At 37.1% G+C, this 18,706-nt stretch overlaps 12 non-coding genes across 12 annotated transcripts; all 12 read left to right on the top strand.

The window, feature by feature from the left end:
• The first annotated feature begins 1,507 nt into the window (after positions 1–1,507).
• Positions 1,508–1,580, top strand: TRNAK-UUU (transfer RNA lysine (anticodon UUU)). The gene has a single exon. It is a non-coding gene; the product is annotated as a tRNA-Lys (tRNA).
• A 1,936-nt stretch (positions 1,581–3,516) lies between these two features.
• Positions 3,517–3,589, top strand: TRNAK-UUU (transfer RNA lysine (anticodon UUU)). The gene has a single exon. It is a non-coding gene; the product is annotated as a tRNA-Lys (tRNA).
• Positions 3,590–5,525: 1,936 nt separating this feature from the next.
• On the top strand, positions 5,526–5,598 carry TRNAK-UUU (transfer RNA lysine (anticodon UUU)). The gene has a single exon. It is a non-coding gene; the product is annotated as a tRNA-Lys (tRNA).
• A 2,336-nt stretch (positions 5,599–7,934) lies between these two features.
• On the top strand, positions 7,935–8,025 carry TRNAR-UCU (transfer RNA arginine (anticodon UCU)). The gene is given in 2 exon segments: positions 7,935–7,971; positions 7,990–8,025. It is a non-coding gene; the product is annotated as a tRNA-Arg (tRNA).
• Positions 8,026–9,544: 1,519 nt separating this feature from the next.
• TRNAK-UUU (transfer RNA lysine (anticodon UUU)) lies at positions 9,545–9,617 on the top strand. The gene has a single exon. It is a non-coding gene; the product is annotated as a tRNA-Lys (tRNA).
• Positions 9,618–9,944: 327 nt separating this feature from the next.
• On the top strand, positions 9,945–10,035 carry TRNAR-UCU (transfer RNA arginine (anticodon UCU)). The gene is given in 2 exon segments: positions 9,945–9,981; positions 10,000–10,035. It is a non-coding gene; the product is annotated as a tRNA-Arg (tRNA).
• A 1,519-nt stretch (positions 10,036–11,554) lies between these two features.
• On the top strand, positions 11,555–11,627 carry TRNAK-UUU (transfer RNA lysine (anticodon UUU)). The gene has a single exon. It is a non-coding gene; the product is annotated as a tRNA-Lys (tRNA).
• Positions 11,628–13,571: 1,944 nt separating this feature from the next.
• TRNAK-UUU (transfer RNA lysine (anticodon UUU)) lies at positions 13,572–13,644 on the top strand. Its single transcript has one exon. It is a non-coding gene; the product is annotated as a tRNA-Lys (tRNA).
• A 327-nt stretch (positions 13,645–13,971) lies between these two features.
• Positions 13,972–14,062, top strand: TRNAR-UCU (transfer RNA arginine (anticodon UCU)). The gene is given in 2 exon segments: positions 13,972–14,008; positions 14,027–14,062. It is a non-coding gene; the product is annotated as a tRNA-Arg (tRNA).
• A 1,526-nt stretch (positions 14,063–15,588) lies between these two features.
• Positions 15,589–15,661, top strand: TRNAK-UUU (transfer RNA lysine (anticodon UUU)). The gene has a single exon. It is a non-coding gene; the product is annotated as a tRNA-Lys (tRNA).
• A 327-nt stretch (positions 15,662–15,988) lies between these two features.
• TRNAR-UCU (transfer RNA arginine (anticodon UCU)) lies at positions 15,989–16,079 on the top strand. The gene is given in 2 exon segments: positions 15,989–16,025; positions 16,044–16,079. It is a non-coding gene; the product is annotated as a tRNA-Arg (tRNA).
• Positions 16,080–17,997: 1,918 nt separating this feature from the next.
• TRNAR-UCU (transfer RNA arginine (anticodon UCU)) lies at positions 17,998–18,088 on the top strand. The gene is given in 2 exon segments: positions 17,998–18,034; positions 18,053–18,088. It is a non-coding gene; the product is annotated as a tRNA-Arg (tRNA).
• Positions 18,089–18,706: the final 618 nt, after the last annotated feature.

Here is an 18,706-nt window from a genome sequence, read left to right as displayed (position 1 = left end):
ATTTATTTCATAACTGTTTAAAAGAGTAATAAACAGTGCATGCATGCTTCTGCTTCACCAAAAAGGGCAGTGAAAGGAAGTCTATTTTAAATAGATACTATTCAAGTTACGCAATCTTTGCAGAAGAGGAAATTGGCAGCTGTACTTATGAAAATGTAATTTACTCAGAAGTAAGATTTTGGGCCCTTCCTTAATTTTACAATGTCAATAAAAACATATGAATTCTAAGTCAGCAAAAAAAATGAGATAGTAGCAATTTCAGGACTTACAATAAGGTTAAATTTACTGAAGAGATTTCAAATGCTTGAATTACCAATTCATTATTATATTCCGCGTATTCAGTACTTAATACCGGCAACCATCTTAAGAAACGTAGTGATAGTTGGGACACTTCCAAATGTTGATAAGGTCATTTTGTGGAGCGACCTCTATGAGCCTGGATAGCTCAGTCGGGAGAGCATCAGACTTTTAATCTGAGGGCCCAGGGTTCAAGTCCCTGTTCAGGCGGCTTGGTTAAAGAAAAGGTATATCAATTGCATACTCTTTTCAGGATCCAATGAATGGGGAGTCCTATTAGAGATGTTTCAAAAAAGTCTTAATCAAGTCATTACATACCCATCTGTCTTCTACATTCTTTGACAAGGGTTAAGAAGACTTACCCAAACTGTATCATGTAGTTTGTTGATTATCTTTTATCCAATTCAATGTTCAAAATGTAAGGTAGTGTCCGATTAACTTGATAAAGTTGGTCAACAGCTGATAGGTCATCTTTTTATTTGTGAATCTCTGATCACCGTGTTGAATCAGGTCGGATCTCTAGTGCAATGGATAGCGGCTTGGAGTCCTAGACGAATGTAGCAAAAGCATTCAAAGGCTTTGTGTTCAAACACCAGCTGGGTCAATTTTATCCCTCCTCTTATTTTATAACTAATTGAAACAGTAACAAGCAATGCCTGCGTCTGCATCACCAGAAACATTTACCAAAATGGCAGTGAAAGAAAGTCTACTTAAACAGAGACTGTTTGCTTTGAAAACATTGCATAATCTATGCCCAAGAGGAAGTTCCCAAAGAAACTGCTGAAAATGTATGTAATTTAGTAGGTAGTAATAGTATTTGGCACTTTATTGATTTCACAAGGTCATTTTAGACACATGATTTCTAAGTCAGCCGAAAATGAGATAGTCCAAATTTCAGGATTTAAAATGTATTACGTGTGCTGCTGAAATTTCAAATGCTTAACACCTTCAATGCTACAGGAGATTTTCCTCCTGTGCTGAATGATCTGTAAATCCATTGTTCATGACGAGCTCAGCTCGTCATAAGCACACGACAAGTGTACTGCACGACGAGCTGAGCTCGTCATGAGCATGGAAGGGGTTAAAACATCAATTTGTTATTAAACTCTACAAATTTGATTGCTAATATATGTAACCATATTAATACACAGAGTGTAGGTCAGTGTACGTCCACATTTGTTTAGCTGATTTTAAGACAGAGTATAGCAGAGCCTGGATAGCTCAGTCGGTAGAGCATCAGACTTTTAATCTGAGGGTCCAGGGTTCAAGTCCCTGTTCAGGCGGTTGCTTCCTTTAAAGAAAAATTACTCTAATTGGATGCTCTTTTTGTGTTCCCCTGCATGACGAATAAGATATTCCATTACTAAAATTGCAAAAACGTCTTTCATGGAGTTGTGAAATGCACATCTGCCTCATATATCATGTGCCATTTGACTAAACTTAAGTCGTACGTAGACTTACCTAAGGTATCATGTAACTTGAGACGGTGAATATAATTTCCCCAATTCAATATTCAAAATAAATCCATGGTTATAGTATCAAATGAACTTTATAAAGCTGATCAACATTATTTCATTTCAGAATATCTCTGCACCTCATCAGAGCGTATTGGCTCTGTGGCACAATGGATAGCGCATTGGACTTCTAGGTGAATGTAAAAAAGATGTTCAAAGGTTGTGGGTTCGAATCCCACCAGAGTCACTTTTATCCCTATTTATTTCATAACTGTTTAAAAGAGTAATAAACAGTGCATGCATGCTTCTGCTTCACCAAAAAGGGCAGTGAAAGGAAGTCTATTTTAAATAGATACTATTCAAGTTACGCAATCTTTGCAGAAGAGGAAATTGGCAGCTGTACTTATGAAAATGTAATTTACTCAGAAGTAAGATTTTGGGCCCTTCCTTAATTTTACAATGTCAATAAAAACATATGAATTCTAAGTCAGCAAAAAAAATGAGATAGTAGCAATTTCAGGACTTACAATAAGGTTAAATTTACTGAAGAGATTTCAAATGCTTGAATTACCAATTCATTATTATATTCCGCGTATTCAGTACTTAATACCGGCAACCATCTTAAGAAACGTAGTGATAGTTGGGACACTTCCAAATGTTGATAAGGTCATTTTGTGGAGCGACCTCTACGAGCCTGGATAGCTCAGTCGGGAGAGCATCAGACTTTTAATCTGAGGGCCCAGGGTTCAAGTCCCTGTTCAGGCGGCTTGGTTAAAGAAAAGGTATATCAATTGCATACTCTTTTCAGGATCCAATGAATGGGGAGTCCTATTAGAGATGTTTCAAAAAAGTCTTAATCAAGTCATTACATACCCATCTGTCTTCTACATTCTTTGACAAGGGTTAAGAAGACTTACCCAAACTGTATCATGTAGTTTGTTGATTATCTTTTACCCAATTCAATGTTCAAAATGTAAGGTAGTGTCCGATTAACTTGATAAAGTTGGTCAACAGCTGATAGGTCATCTTTTTATTTGTGAATCTCTGATCACCGTGTTGAATCAGGTCGGATCTCTAGTGCAATGGATAGCGGCTTGGAGTCCTAGACGAATGTAGCAAAAGCATTCAAAGGCTTTGTGTTCAAACACCAGCTGGGTCAATTTTATCCCTCCTCTTATTTTATAACTAATTGAAACAGTAACAAGCAATGCCTGCGTCTGCATCACCAGAAACATTTACCAAAATGGCAGAGAAAGAAAGTCTACTTAAACAGAGACTGTTTGCTTTGAAAACATTGCATAATCTATGCCCAAGAGGAAATTCCCCAAGATACTGCTGAAAATGTATGTAATTTAGTAGGTAGTAATACTATTTGGCACTTTATTGATTTCACAATGTCATTTTAGACACATGATTTCTAAGTCAGCCGAAAATGAGATAGTACAAATTTCAGGATTTAAAATGGATTACGTGTGCTGCTGAAATTTCAAATGCTTAACACCTTCAATGCTACAGGAGATTTTCCTCCTGTGCTGAATGATCTGTAAATCCATTGTTCATGACGAGCTCAGCTCGTCATAAGCACACGACAAGTGTACTGCACGACGAGCTGAGCTCGTCATGAGCATGGAAGGGGTTAAAACATCAATTTGTTATTAAACTCTACAAATTTGATTGCTAATATATGTAACCATATTAATACACAGAGTGTAGGTCAGTGTACGTCCACATTTGTTTAGCTGATTTTAAGACAGAGTATAGCAGAGCCTGGATAGCTCAGTCGGTAGAGCATCAGACTTTTAATCTGAGGGTCCAGGGTTCAAGTCCCTGTTCAGGCGGTTGCTTCCTTTAAAGAAAAATTACTCTAATTGGATGCTCTTTTTGTGTTCCCCTGCATGACGAATAAGATATTCCATTACTAAAATTGCAAAAACGTCTTTCATGGAGTTGTGAAATGCACATCTGCCTCATATATCATGTGCCATTTGACTAAACTTAAGTCGTACGTAGACTTACCTAAGGTATCATGTAACTTGAGACGGTGAATATAATTTCCCCAATTCAATATTCAAAATAAATCCATGGTTATAGTATCAAATGAACTTTATAAAGCTGATCAACATTATTTCATTTCAGAATATCTCTGCACCTCATCAGAGCGTATTGGCTCTGTGGCACAATGGATAGCGCATTGGACTTCTAGGTGAATGTAAAAAAGATGTTCAAAGGTTGTGGGTTCGAATCCCACCAGAGTCACTTTTATCCCTATTTATTTCATAACTGTTTAAAAGAGTAATAAACAGTGCATGCATGCTTCTGCTTCACCAAAAAGGGCAGTGAAAGGAAGTCTATTTTAAATAGATACTATTCAAGTTACGCAATCTTTGCAGAAGAGGAAATTGGCAGCTGTACTTATGAAAATGTAATTTACTCAGAAGTAAGATTTTGGGCCCTTCCTTAATTTTACAATGTCAATAAAAACATATGAATTCTAAGTCAGCAAAAAAAATGAGATAGTAGCAATTTCAGGACTTACAATAAGGTTAAATTTACTGAAGAGATTTCAAATGCTTGAATTACCAATTCATTATTATATTCCGCGTATTCAGTACTTAATACCGGCAACCATCTTAAGAAACGTAGTGATAGTTGGGACACTTCCAAATGTTGATAAGGTCATTTTGTGGAGCGACCTCTACGAGCCTGGATAGCTCAGTCGGGAGAGCATCAGACTTTTAATCTGAGGGCCCAGGGTTCAAGTCCCTGTTCAGGCGGCTTGGTTAAAGAAAAGGTATATCAATTGCATACTCTTTTCAGGATCCAATGAATGGGGAGTCCTATTAGAGATGTTTCAAAAAAGTCTTAATCAAGTCATTACATACCCATCTGTCTTCTACATTCTTTGACAAGGGTTAAGAAGACTTACCCAAACTGTATCATGTAGTTTGTTGATTATCTTTTATCCAATTCAATGTTCAAAATGTAAGGTAGTGTCCGATTAACTTGATAAAGTTGGTCAACAGCTGATAGGTCATCTTTTTATTTGTGAATCTCTGATCACCGTGTTGAATCAGGTCGGATCTCTAGTGCAATGGATAGCGGCTTGGAGTCCTAGACGAATGTAGCAAAAGCATTCAAAGGCTTTGTGTTCAAACACCAGCTGGGTCAATTTTATCCCTCCTCTTATTTTATAACTAATTGAAACAGTAACAAGCAATGCCTGCGTCTGCATCACCAGAAACATTTACCAAAATGGCAGTGAAAGAAAGTCTACTTAAACAGAGACTGTTTGCTTTGAAAACATTGCATAATCTATGCCCAAGAGGAAGTTCCCAAAGAAACTGCTGAAAATGTATGTAATTTAGTAGGTAGTAATAGTATTTGGCACTTTATTGATTTCACAAGGTCATTTTAGACACATGATTTCTAAGTCAGCCGAAAATGAGATAGTCCAAATTTCAGGATTTAAAATGGATTACGTGTGCTGCTGAAATTTCAAATGCTTAACACCTTCAATGCTACAGGAGATTTTCCTCCTGTGCTGAATGATCTGTAAATCCATTGTTCATGACGAGCTCAGCTCGTCATAAGCACACGACAAGTGTACTGCACGACGAGCTGAGCTCGTCATGAGCATGGAAGGGGTTAAAACATCAATTTGTTATTAAACTCTACAAATTTGATTGCTAATATATGTAACCATATTAATACACAGAGTGTAGGTCAGTGTACGTCCACATTTGTTTAGCTGATTTTAAGACAGAGTATAGCAGAGCCTGGATAGCTCAGTCGGTAGAGCATCAGACTTTTAATCTGAGGGTCCAGGGTTCAAGTCCCTGTTCAGGCGGTTGCTTCCTTTAAAGAAAAATTACTCTAATTGGATGCTCTTTTTGTGTTCCCCTGCATGACGAATAAGATATTCCATTACTAAAATTGCAAAAACGTCTTTCATGGAGTTGTGAAATGCACATCTGCCTCATATATCATGTGCCATTTGACTAAACTTAAGTCGTACGTAGACTTACCTAAGGTATCATGTAACTTGAGACGGTGAATATAATTTCCCCAATTCAATATTCAAAATAAATCCATGGTTATAGTATCAAATGAACTTTATAAAGCTGATCAACATTATTTCATTTCAGAATATCTCTGCACCTCATCAGAGCGTATTGGCTCTGTGGCACAATGGATAGCGCATTGGACTTCTAGGTGAATGTAAAAAAGATGTTCAAAGGTTGTGGGTTCGAATCCCACCAGAGTCACTTTTATCCCTATTTATTTCATAACTGTTTAAAAGAGTAATAAACAGTGCATGCATGCTTCTGCTTCACCAAAAAGGGCAGTGAAAGGAAGTCTATTTTAAATAGATACTATTCAAGTTACGCAATCTTTGCAGAAGAGGAAATTGGCAGCTGTACTTATGAAAATGTAATTTACTCAGAAGTAAGATTTTGGGCCCTTCCTTAATTTTACAATGTCAATAAAAACATATGAATTCTAAGTCAGCAAAAAAAATGAGATAGTAGCAATTTCAGGACTTACAATAAGGTTAAATTTACTGAAGAGATTTCAAATGCTTGAATTACCAATTCATTATTATATTCCGCGTATTCAGTACTTAATACCGGCAACCATCTTAAGAAACGTAGTGATAGTTGGGACACTTCCAAATGTTGATAAGGTCATTTTGTGGAGCGACCTCTACGAGCCTGGATAGCTCAGTCGGGAGAGCATCAGACTTTTAATCTGAGGGCCCAGGGTTCAAGTCCCTGTTCAGGCGGCTTGGTTAAAGAAAAGGTATATCAATTGCATACTCTTTTCAGGATCCAATGAATGGGGAGTCCTATTAGAGATGTTTCAAAAAAGTCTTAATCAAGTCATTACATACCCATCTGTCTTCTACATTCTTTGACAAGGGTTAAGAAGACTTACCCAAACTGTATCATGTAGTTTGTTGATTATCTTTTATCCAATTCAATGTTCAAAATGTAAGGTAGTGTCCGATTAACTTGATAAAGTTGGTCAACATCTGATAGGTCATCTTTTTATTTGTGAATCTCTGATCACCGTGTTGAATCAGGTCGGATCTCTAGTGCAATGGATAGCGGCTTGGAGTCCTAGACGAATGTAGCAAAAGCATTCAAAGGCTTTGTGTTCAAACACCAGCTGGGTCAATTTTATCACTCCTCTTATTTTATAACTAATTGAAACAGTAACAAGCAATGCCTGCGTCTGCATCACCAGAAACATTTACCAAAATGGCAGTGAAAGAAAGTCTACTTAAACAGAGACTGTTTGCTTTGAAAACATTGCATAATCTATGCCCAAGAGGAAGTTCCCAAAGAAACTGCTGAAAATGTATGTAATTTAGTAGGTAGTAATAGTATTTGGCACTTTATTGATTTCACAAGGTCATTTTAGACACATGATTTCTAAGTCAGCCGAAAATGAGATAGTCCAAATTTCAGGATTTAAAATGGATTACGTGTGCTGCTGAAATTTCAAATGCTTAACACCTTCAATGCTACAGGAGATTTTCCTCCTGTGCTGAATGATCTGTAAATCCATTGTTCATGACGAGCTCAGCTCGTCATAAGCACACGACAAGTGTACTGCACGACGAGCTGAGCTCGTCATGAGCATGGAAGGGGTTAAAACATCAATTTGTTATTAAACTCTACAAATTTGATTGCTAATATATGTAACCATATTAATACACAGAGTGTAGGTCAGTGTACGTCCACATTTGTTTAGCTGATTTTAAGACAGAGTATAGCAGAACCTGGATAGCTCAGTCGGTAGAGCATCAGACTTTTAATCTGAGGGTCCAGGGTTCAAGTCCCTGTTCAGGCGGGTGCTTCCTTTAAAGAAAAATTACTCTAATTGGATGCTCTTTTTGTGTTCCCCTGCATGACGAATAAGATATTCCATTACTAAAATTGCAAAAACGTCTTTCATGGAGTTGTGAAATGCACATCTGCCTCATATATCATGTGCCATTTGACTAAACTTAAGTCGTACGTAGACTTACCTAAGGTATCATGTAACTTGAGACGGTGAATATAATTTCCCCAATTCAATATTCAAAATAAATCCATGGTTATAGTATCAAATGAACTTTATAAAGCTGATCAACATTATTTCATTTCAGAATATCTCTGCACCTCATCAGAGTGTATTGGCTCTGTGGCGCAATGGATAGCGCATTGGACTTCTAGGTGAATGTAAGAAAGATGTTCAAAGGTTGTGGGTTCGAATCCCACCAGAGTCACTTTTATCCCTATTTATTTCATAACTGTTTAAAAGAGTAATAAACAGTGCATGCATGCTTCTGCTTCACCAAAAAGGGCAGTGAAAGGAAGTCTATTTTAAATAGATACTATTCAAGTTACGCAATCTTTGCAGAAGAGGAAATTGGCAGCTGTACTTACGAAAATGTAATTTACTCAGAAGTAAGATTTTGGGCCCTTCCTTAATTTTACAATGTCAATAAAAACATATGAATTCTAAGTCAGCAAAAAAAATTGAGATAGTAGCAATTTCAGGACTTACAATAAGGTTAAATTTACTGAAGAGATTTCAAATGCTTGAAGTACCAATTCATTATTATATTCCGCGTATTCAGTACTTAATACCGGCAACCATCTTAAGAAACGTAGTGATAGTTGAGACACCTCCAAATGTTGATAAGGTCATTTTGTGGAGCGACCTCTCTGAGCCTGGATAGCTCAGTCGGGAGAGCATCAGACTTTTCATCTGAGGGCCCAGGGTTCAAGTCCCTGTTCAGGCGGCTTGGTTAAAGAAAAGGTATATCAATTGCATACTCTTTTCAGGATCCAATGAATGGGGAGTCCTATTAGAGATGTTTCAAAAAAGTCTTAATCAAGTCATTACATACCCATCTGTCTTCTACATTCTTTGACAAGGGTTAAGAAGACTTACCCAAACTGTATCATGTAGTTTGTTGATTATCTTTTACCCAATTCAATGTTCAAAATGTAAGGTAGTGTCCGATTAACTTGATAAAGTTGGTCAACAGCTGATAGGTCATCTTTTTATTTGTGAATCTCTGATCACCGTGTTGAATCAGGTCGGATCTCTAGTGCAATGGATAGCGGCTTGGAGTCCTAGACGAATGTAGCAAAAGCATTCAAAGGCTTTGTGTTCAAACACCAGCTGGGTCAATTTTATCCCTCCTCTTATTTTATAACTAATTGAAACAGTAACAAGCAATGCCTGCGTCTGCATCACCAGAAACATTTACCAAAATGGCAGAGAAAGAAAGTCTACTTAAACAGAGACTGTTTGCTTTGAAAACATTGCATAATCTATGCCCAAGAGGAAATTCCCCAAGATACTGCTGAAAATGTATGTAATTTAGTAGGTAGTAATACTATTTGGCACTTTATTGATTTCACAATGTCATTTTAGACACATGATTTCTAAGTCAGCCGAAAATGAGATAGTACAAATTTCAGGATTTAAAATGGATTACGTGTGCTGCTGAAATTTCAAATGCTTAACACCTTCAATGCTACAGGAGATTTTCCTCCTGTGCTGAATGATCTGTAAATCCATTGTTCATGACGAGCTCAGCTCGTCATAAGCACACGACAAGTGTACTGCACGAAGAGCTGAGCTCGTCATGAGCATGGAAGGGGTTAAAACATCAATTTGTTATTAAACTCTACAAATTTGATTGCTAATATATGTAACCATATTAATACATAGAGTGTAGGTCAGTGTACGTCCACATTTGTTTACCTGATTTTAAGACAGAGTATAGCAGAGCCTGGATAGCTCAGTCGGTAGAGCATCAGACTTTTAATCTGAGGGTCCAGGGTTCAAGTCCCTGTTCAGGCGGGTGCTTCCTTTAAAGAAAAATTACTCTAATTGGATGCTCTTTTTGTGTTCCCCTGCATGACGAATAAGATATTCCATTACTAAAATTGCAAAAACGTCTTTCATGGAGTTGTGAAATGCACATCTTCCTCATATATCATGTGCCATTTGACTAAACTTAAGTCGTACGTAGACTTACCTAAGGTATCATGTAACTTGAGACGGTGAATATAATTTCCCCAATTCAATATTCAAAATAAATCCATGGTTATAGTATCAAATGAACTTTATAAAGCTGATCAACATTATTTCATTTCATAATATCTCTGGACCTAATCAGAGCGTATTGGCTCTGTGGCGCAATGGATAGCGCATTGGACTTCTAGGTGAATGTAAAAAAGATATTCAAAGGTTGTGGGTTCGAATCCCACCAGAGTCAGTTTTATCCCTATTTATTTCATAACTGTTTAAAAGAGTAATAAACAATGCATGCATGCTTCTGCTTCACGAAAAAGGGCAGTGAAAGGAAGTCTATTTTAAATAGATACTATTCAAATTACGCAATCTTTGCAGAAGAGGAAATTGGCAGCTGTACTTATGAAAATGTAATTTACTCAGAAGTAAGATTTTGGGCCCTTCCTTAATTTCACAATGTCAATAAAAACATATGACTTCTAAGTCAGCAAAAAAAATGAGATAGTAGCAATTTCAGGACTTACAATAAGGTTAAATTTACTGAAGAGATTTCAAATGCTTGAAGTACCAATTCATTATTATATTCCGCGTATTCAGTACTTAATACCGGCAACCATCTTAAGAAACGTAGTGATAGTTGGGACACTTCCAAATGTTGATAAGGTCATTTTGTGGAGCAACCTCTCCGAGCCTGGATAGCTCAGTCGGGAGAGCATCAGACTTTTAATCTGAGGGCCCAGGGTTCAAGTCCCTGTTCAGGCGGCTTGGTTAAAGAAAAGGTATATCAATTGCATACTCTTTTAAGGATCCAATGAATGGGGAGTCCTATTAGAGATGTTTCAAAATAGTCTTAATCAAGTCATTACATACCCATCTGTCTTCTACATTCTTTGACAAGGGTTAAGAAGACTTACCCAAACTGTATCATGTAGTTTGACATGTTGATTATCTTTTACCCAATTCAATCTTCAAAATGTAAGGTAGTGTCCGATTAACTTGATAAAGTTGGTCAACAGCTGATAGGTCATCTTTTTATTTGTGAATCTCTGATCACCGTGTTGAATCAGGTCGGATCTCTAGTGCAATGGATAGCAGCTTGAAGTCCTAGACGAATGTAGCAAAAGCATTCAAAGGCTTTGTGTTCAAACACCAGCTGGGTCAATTTTATCCCTCCTCTTATTTTATAACTAATTGAAACAGTAACAAGCAATGCCTGCGTCTGCATCACCAGAAACATTTACCAACATGGCAGTGAAAGAAAGTCTACTTAAACAGAGACTGTTTGCTTTGAAAACATTGCATAATCTATGCCCAAGAGGAAATTCCCAAAGATACTGCTGAAAATGTAATTTAGTAGGTAGTAATAGTATTTGGCACTTTATTGATTTCACAATGTCATTTTAGACACATGATTTCTAAGTCAGCCGAAAATGAGATAGTCCAAATTTCAGGATTTAAAATGGATTACGTGTGCTGCTGAAATTTCAAATGCTTAACACCTTCAATGCTACAGGAGATTTTCCTCCTGTGCTGAATGATCTGTAAATCCATTGTTCATGACGAGCTCAGCTCGTCATAAGCACACGACAAGTGTACTGCACGAAGAGCTGAGCTCGTCATGAGCATGGAAGGGGTTAAAACATCAATTTGTTATTAAACTCTACAAATTTGATTGCTAATATATGTAACCATATTAATACATAGAGTGTAGGTCAGTGTACGTCCACATTTGTTTAGCTGATTTTAAGACAGAGTATAGCAGAGCCTGGATAGCTCAGTCGGTAGAGCATCAGACTTTTAATCTGAGGGTCCAGGGTTCAAGTCCCTGTTCAGGCGGTTGCTTCCTTTAAAGAAAAATTACTCTAATTGGATGCTCTTTTTGTGTTCCCCTGCATGACGAATAAGATATACCATTACTAAAATTGCAAAAACGTCTTTCATGGAGTTGTGAAATGCACATCTGCCTCATATATCATGTGCCATTTGACTAAACTTAAGTCGTACGTAGACTTACCTAAGGTATCATGTAACTTGAGACGGTGAATATAATTTCCCCAATTCAATATTCAAAATAAATCCATGGTTATAGTATCAAATGAACTTTATAAAGCTGATCAACATTATTTCATTTCAGAATATCTCTGCACCTAATCAGAGCGTATTGGCTCTGTGGCGCAATGGATAGCACATTGGACTTCTAGGTGAATGTAAAAAAGATATTCAAAGGTTGTGGGTTCGAATCCCACCAGAGTCAGTTTTATCCCTATTTATTTCATAACTGTTTAAAAGAGTAATAAACAGTGCATGCATGCTTCTGCTTAACCAAAAAGGGCAGTGAAAGGAAGTCTATTTTAAATAGATACTATTCAAGTTACGCAATCTTTGCAGAAGAGGAAATTGGCAGCTGTACTTATGAAAATGTAATTTACTCAGAAGTAAGATTTTGGGCCCTTCCTTAATTTCACAATGTCAATAAAAACATATGACTTCTAAGTCAGCAAAAAAAATGAGATAGTAGCAATTTCAGGACTTACAATAAGGTTAAATTTACTGAAGAGATTTCAAATGCTTGAAGTACCAATTCATTATTATATTCCGCGTATTCAGTACTTAATACCGGCAACCATCTTAAGAAACGTAGTGATAGTTGGGACACTTCCAAATGTTGATAAGGTCATTTTGTGGAGCGACCTCTCCGAGCCTGGATAGCTCAGTCGGGAGAGCATCAGACTTTTAATCTGAGGGCCCAGGGTTCAAGTCCCTGTTCAGGCGGCTTGGTTAAAGAAAAGGTATATCAATTGCATACTCTTTTAAGGATCCAATGAATGGGGAGTCCTATTAGAGATGTTTCAAAATAGTCTTAATCAAGTCATTACATACCCATCTGTCTTCTACATTCTTTGACAAGGGTTAAGAAGACTTACCCAAACTGTATCATGTAGTTTGACATGTTGATTATCTTTTACCCAATTCAATGTTCAAAATGTAAGGTAGTGTCCGATTAACTTGATAAAGTTGGTCAACAGCTGATAGGTCATCTTTTTATTTGTGAATCTCTGATCACCGTGTTGAATCAGGTCGGATCTCTAGTGCAATGGATAGCGGCTTGGAGTCCTAGACGAATGTAGCAAAAGCATTCAAAGGCTTTGTGTTCAAACACCAGCTGGGTCAATTTTATCCCTCCTCTTATTTTATAACTAATTGAAACAGTAACAAGCAATGCCTGCGTCTGCATCACCAGAAACATTTACCAACATGGCAGTGAAAGAAAGTCTACTTAAACAGAGACTGTTTGCTTTGAAAACATTGCATAATCTATGCCCAACAGAGGAAATTCCCAAAGATACTGCTGAAAATGTATGTAATTTAGTAGGTAGTAATACTATTTGGCACTTTATTGATTTCACAATGTCATTTTAGACACATGATTTCTAAGTCAGCCGAAAATGAGATAGTCCAAATTTCAGGATTTAAAATGGATTACGTGTGCTGGTGAAATTTCAAATGCTTAACACCTTCAATGCTACAGGAGATTTTCCTCCTGTGCTGAATGATCTGTAAATCCATTGTTCATGACGAGCTCAGCTCGTCATAAGCACACGACAAGTGTACTGCACGAAGAGCTGAGCTCGTCATGAGCATGGAAGGGGTTAAAACATCAATTTGTTATTAAACTCTATAAAATTTGATTGCTAATATATGTAACCATATTAATACATAGAGTGTAGGTCAGTGTACGTCCACATTTGTTTAGCTGATTTTAAGACAGAGTATAGCAGAGCCTGGATAGCTCAGTCGGTAGAGCATCAGACTTTTAATCTGAGGGTCCAGGGTTCAAGTCCCTGTTCAGGCGGTTGCTTCCTTTAAAGAAAAATTACTCTAATTGGATGCTCTTTTTGTGTTCCCCTGCATGACGAATAAGATATTCCATTACTAAAATTGCAAAAACGTCTTTCATGGAGTTGTGAAATGCACATCTGCCTCATATATCATGTGCCATTTGACTAAACTTAAGTCGTACGTAGACTTACCTAAGGTATCATGTAACTTGAGACGGTGAATATAATTTCCCCAATTCAATATTCAAAATAAATCCATGGTTATAGTATCAAATGAACTTTATAAAGCTGATCAACATTATTTCATTTCAGAATATCTCTGCACCTAATCAGAGCGTATTGGCTCTGTGGCGCAATGGATAGCGCATTGGACTTCTAGATGAATGTAAAAAAGATATTCAAAGGTTGTGGGTTCGAATCCCACCAGGGTCAGTTTTATCCCTATTTATTTCATAACTGTTTAAAAGAGTAATAAACAGTGCATGCATGCTTCTGCTTCACGAAAAAGGGCAGTGAAAGGAAGTCTATTTTAAATAGATACTATTCAAATTACGCAATCTTTGCAGAAGAGGAAATTGGCAGCTGTACTTATGAAAATGTAATTTACTCAGAAGTAAGATTTTGGGCCCTTCCTTAATTTCACAATGTCAATAAAAACATATGACTTCTAAGTCAGCAAACAAAATGAGATAGTAGCAATTTCAGGACTTACAATAAGGTTAAATTTACTGAAGAGATTTCAAATGCTTGAAGTACCAATTCATTATTATATTCCGCGTATTCAGTACTTAATACCGGCAACCATCTTAAGAAACGTAGTGATAGTTGGGACACTTCCAAATGTTGATAAGGTCATTTTGTGGAGCGACCTCTCCGAGCCTGGATAGCTCAGTCGGGAGAGCATCAGACTTTTAATCTGAGGGCCCAGGGTTCAAGTCCCTGTTCAGGCGGCTTGGTTAAAGAAAAGGTATATCAATTGCATACTCTTTTCAGGATCCAATGAATGGGGAGTCCTATTAGAGATGTTTCAAAATAGTCTTAATCAAGTCATTACATACCCATCTGTCTTCTACATTCTTTGACAAGGGTTAAGAAGACTTACCCAAACTGTATCATGTAGTTTGACATGTTGATTATCTTTTACCCAATTCAATGTTCAAAATGTAAGGTAGTGTCCGATTAACTTGATAAAGTTGGTCAACAGCTGATAGGTCATCTTTTTATTTGTGAATCTCTGATCACCGTGTTGAATCAGGTCGGATCTCTAGTGCAATGGATAGCGGCTTGGAGTCCTAGACGAATGTAGCAAAAGCATTCAAAGGCTTTGTGTTCAAACACCAGCTGGGTCAATTTTATCCCTCCTCTTATTTTATAACTAATTGAAACAGTAACAAGCAATGCCTGCGTCTGCATCACCAGAAACATTTACCAACATGGCAGTGAAAGAAAGTCTACTTAAACAGAGACTGTTTGCTTTGAAAACATTGCATAATCTATGCCCAACAGAGGAAATTCCCAAAGATACTGCTGAAAATGTATGTAATTTAGTAGGTAGTAATACTATTTGGCACTTTATTGATTTCACAATGTCATTTTAGACACATGATTTCTAAGTCAGCCGAAAATGAGATAGTCCAAATTTCAGGATTTAAAATGGATTACGTGTGCTGGTGAAATTTCAAATGCTTAACACCTTCAATGCTACAGGAGATTTTCCTCCTGTGCTGAATGATCTGTAAATCCATTGTTCATGACGAGCTCAGCTCGTCATAAGCACACGACAAGTGTACTGCACGAAGAGCTGAGCTCGTCATGAGCATGGAAGGGGTTAAAACATCAATTTGTTATTAAACTCTATAAAATTTGATTGCTAATATATGTAACCATATTAATACATAGAGTGTAGGTCAGTGTACGTCCACATTTGTTTAGCTGATTTTAAGACAGAGTATAGCAGAGCCTGGATAGCTCAGTCGGTAGAGCATCAGACTTTTAATCTGAGGGTCCAGGGTTCAAGTCCCTGTTCAGGCGGTTGCTTCCTTTAAAGAAAAATTACTCTAATTGGATGCTCTTTTTGTGTTCCCCTGCATGACGAATAAGATATTCCATTACTAAAATTGCAAAAACGTCTTTCATGGAGTTGTGAAATGCACATCTGCCTCATATATCATGTGCCATTTGACTAAACTTAAGTCGTACGTAGACTTACCTAAGGTATCATGTAACTTGAGACGGTGAATATAATTTCCCCAATTCAATATTCAAAATAAATCCATGGTTATAGTATCAAATGAACTTTATAAAGCTGATCAACATTATTTCATTTCAGAATATCTCTGCACCTAATCAGAGCGTATTGGCTCTGTGGCGCAATGGATAGCGCATTGGACTTCTAGATGAATGTAAAAAAGATATTCAAAGGTTGTGGGTTCGAATCCCACCAGGGTCAGTTTTATCCCTATTTATTTCATAACTGTTTAAAAGAGTAATAAACAGTGCATGCATGCTTCTGCTTCACGAAAAAGGGCAGTGAAAGGAAGTCTATTTTAAATAGATACTATTCAAATTACGCAATCTTTGCAGAAGAGGAAATTGGCAGCTGTACTTATGAAAATGTAATTTACTCAGAAGTAAGATTTTGGGCCCTTCCTTAATTTCACAATGTCAATAAAAACATATGACTTCTAAGTCAGCAAAAAAAATGAGATAGTAGCAATTTCAGGACTTACAATAAGGTTAAATTTACTGAAGAGATTTCAAATGCTTGAAGTACCAATTCATTATTATATTCCGCGTATTCAGTACTTAATACCGGCAACCATCTTAAGAAACGTAGTGATAGTTGGGACACTTCCAAATGTTGATAAGGTCATTTTGTGGAGCGACCTCTCCGAGCCTGGATAGCTCAGTCGGGAGAGCATCAGACTTTTAATCTGAGGGCCCAGGGTTCAAGTCCCTGTTCAGGCGGCTTGGTTAAAGAAAAGGTATATCAATTGCATACTCTTTTCAGGATCCAATGAATGGGGAGTCCTATTAGAGATGTTTCAAAAAAGTCTTAATCAAGTCATTACATACCCATCTGTCTTCTACATTCTTTGACAAGGGTTAAGAAGACTTACCCAAACTGTATCATGTAGTTTGTTGATTATCTTTTACCCAATTCAATGTTCAAAATGTAAGGTAGTGTCCGATTAACTTGATAAAGTTGGTCAACAGCTGATAGGTCATCTTTTTATTTGTGAATCTCTGATCACCGTGTTGAATCAGGTCGGATCTCTAGTGCAATGGATAGCGGCTTGGAGTCCTAGACGAATGTAGCAAAAGCATTCAAAGGCTTTGTGTTCAAACACCAGCTGGGTCAATTTTATCCCTCCTCTTATTTTATAACTAATTGAAACAGTAACAAGCAATGCCTGCGTCTGCATCACCAGAAACATTTACCAAAATGGCAGTGAAAGAAAGTCTACTTAAACAGAGACTGTTTGCTTTGAAAACATTGCATAATCTATGCCCAAGAGGAAGTTCCCAAAGAAACTGCTGAAAATGTATGTAATTTAGTAGGTAGTAATAGTATTTGGCACTTTATTGATTTCACAAGGTCATTTTAGACACATGATTTCTAAGTCAGCCGAAAATGAGATAGTACAAATTTCAGGATTTAAAATGGATTACGTGTGCTGCTGAAATTTCAAATGCTTAACACCTTCAATGCTACAGGAGATTTTCCTCCTGTGCTGAATGATCTGTAAATCCATTGTTCATGACGAGCTCAGCTCGTCATAAGCACACGACAAGTGTACTGCACGACGAGCTGAGCTCGTCATGAGCATGGAAGGGGTTAAAACATCAATTTGTTATTAAACTCTACAAATTTGATTGCTAATATATGTAACCATATTAATACACAGAGTGTAGGTCAGTGTACGTCCACATTTGTTTAGCTGATTTTAAGACAGAGTATAGCAGAGCCTGGATAGCTCAGTCGGTAGAGCATCAGACTTTTAATCTGAGAGTCCAGGGTTCAAGTCCCTGTTCAGGCGTTTGCTTCCTTTAAAGAAAAATTACTCTAATTGGATGCTCTTTTTGTGTTCCCCTGCATGACGAATAAGATATTCCATTACTAAAATTGCAAAAACGTCTTTCATGGAGTTGTGAAATGCACATCTGCCTCATATATCATGTGCCATTTGACTAAACTTAAGTCGTACGTAGACTTACCTAAGGTATCATGTAACTTGAGACGGTGAATATAATTTCCCCAATTCAATATTCAAAATAAATCCATGGTTATAGTATCAAATGAACTTTATAAAGCTGATCAACATTATTTCATTTCAGAATATCTCTGCACCTCATCAGAGTGTATTGGCTCTGTGGCGCAATGGATAGCGCATTGGACTTCTAGGTGAATGTAAAAAAGATGTTCAAAGGTTGTGGGTTCGAATCCCACCAGAGTCACTTTTATCCCTATTTATTTCATAACTGTTTAAAAGAGTAATAAACAGTGCATGCATGCTTCTGCTTCACCAAAAAGGGCAGTGAAAGGAAGTCTATTTTAAATAGATACTATTCAAGTTACGCAATCTTTGCAGAAGAGGAAATTGGCAGCTGTACTTATGAAAATGTAATTTACTCAGAAGTAAGATTTTGGGCCCTTCCTTAATTTCACAATGTCAATAAAAACATATGACTTCTAAGTCAGCAAAAAAAATGAGATAGTAGCAATTTCAGGACTTACAATAAGGTTAAATTTACTGAAGAGATTTCAAATGCTTGAAGTACCAATTCATTATTATATTCCGCGTATTCAGTACTTAATACCGGCAACCATCTTAAGAAACGTAGTGATAGTTGGGACACTTCCAAATGTTGATAAGGTCATTTTGTGGAGCGACCTCTCCGAGCCTGGATAGCTCAGTCGGGAGAGCATCAGACTTTTAATCTGAGGGCCCAGGGTTCAAGTCCCTGTTCAGGCGGCTTGGTTAAAGAAAAGGTATATCAATTGCATACTCTTTTCAGGATCCAATGAATGGGGAGTCCTATTAGAGATGTTTCAAAAAAGTCTTAATCAAGTCA

The sequence above is a fragment of the Lissotriton helveticus genome, chromosome 1_1, assembly GCF_964261635.1.
Source record: "Lissotriton helveticus chromosome 1_1, aLisHel1.1, whole genome shotgun sequence".
Taxonomy (NCBI): Eukaryota; Metazoa; Chordata; class Amphibia; order Caudata; family Salamandridae; genus Lissotriton; species Lissotriton helveticus.
Note: the sequence above shows the minus strand (reverse complement) of the source record. Positions and strands in the feature narration are given on the sequence as shown.